This window comes from Vicia villosa, linkage group LG1 (assembly GCF_029867415.1).
Source record: "Vicia villosa cultivar HV-30 ecotype Madison, WI linkage group LG1, Vvil1.0, whole genome shotgun sequence".
Taxonomy (NCBI): domain Eukaryota; kingdom Viridiplantae; phylum Streptophyta; class Magnoliopsida; order Fabales; family Fabaceae; genus Vicia; species Vicia villosa.
In genome coordinates, this window is record NC_081180.1 from 11494388 (window position 1) to 11495713 (window position 1326).

At 34.3% G+C, this 1326-nt stretch overlaps 1 long non-coding RNA gene across 1 annotated transcript; it reads right to left on the reverse strand.

The window, feature by feature from the left end:
* Nucleotides 1-216: 216 nt before the first annotated feature.
* Nucleotides 217-1111, reverse strand: LOC131601079 (uncharacterized). The gene is made up of 3 exons (XR_009283576.1): nt 926-1111; nt 598-682; nt 217-301 (listed from the first exon to the last, which is right to left on the reverse strand). It is a non-coding gene; the product is annotated as an uncharacterized LOC131601079 (long non-coding RNA).
* Nucleotides 1112-1326: the final 215 nt, after the last annotated feature.

Below are 1326 nucleotides of genomic sequence, written 5' to 3' on the forward strand. Positions count from 1 at the left end.
AGGAGTTATAAGGTTAGCTCGGTGATTGGATGGAGGAGTTAAGGAGTGGAGTGATAAAGAAATTAAGAGTTCAATCCACACCCCTAACATTGAGATCAGGACTTCTCTTCATAAACAAAGCATGCCACAACAAACACATTGTCTGCATCAATGATTGAGATCAGGACTTCTCCAAATAGATAAAGAAAAAAGACAGAACAATCCAAAAGAAATTACCTGAAATTGTCAATGACAATTATGATTTCAAATGTTAGTAAAGGAAGGAACACAATCTTCAGGTCGACTGCTGCAAAGCCACGAACTGTGCACAGAAAAAAAATGCATTGGGATAATTGGAATTCTTGCAGAAATGTCATTCTATTGAGACAAAAGCCTTTCATTTAACGGACACAAGGATATTGCAAAATGTTCCCGAGTCTATGGTAGAACTTTGTGAGCATCAATCTAACTAGATGAACAAATAATAATATAATACTAACTTAATATTTGTTTAGTAAAAAACCAAGGAAAGACAACTGAGAAGCATGTTGAATTGATTAAAATAATTGAAAATTATTAATGAATATGAAAGCACAAAGGCATAGAGTAGAAAAGTACCATATAAGCTTTCAAGATATATACAAAGGAGCAACTCAAACGCAATAAGCAATGGCGTTGCGACAACGGCATGACACGGCGCCCACTGTTACACCATAGAAAATTAGTATTGTATTTAGTTGTCATAATAATCATTAACAGGGGAAAAATATGATAATAGTAATTTCTAAAAGAAAGATGAAATAAAGATTCAAAAAACTAAATTTTAAAACAATACAATTAATTATTCATGGTTCTAAAGTCTAATGGTCGGATATCCACAATAACAAAACAAAAACTCACAATAAAAAAATGTCTCAAATTTCAGTTAAAAATGGCATTGGCATACATGTCGATTACGCGAAGCTGAGGGTGCAGGTAATGAAAACCTTCCTCGAGCCACAACGCCATGGAACATCCAAAGAGGTGAAAATATCATCCTGTGTGTAAAAGCTGAAGTCAGTGACTTATAATCAACATCTTCTCAGAATCTAATACACACTGCAATGGTGAAGGTGTTGGTTATGGTGAAGGTGTTGGTTATGGTGGTGGTGTTGGTTATGGTGAAGGTGGTGGTGGTGGTGGAAACTATTTTGTATTAGTTGTTAAATATAATTCCATTAATTATTTATACAACCCTTTTGCCACATCATCCAAAGTCAAAGTCTAATCAGCAAATGTGGTAAAAGGGTTTGGTAAATTCAGGTTTTGGGTTTTATAAGGGGCGTTTCGTAAAAAAAAAACATTCAA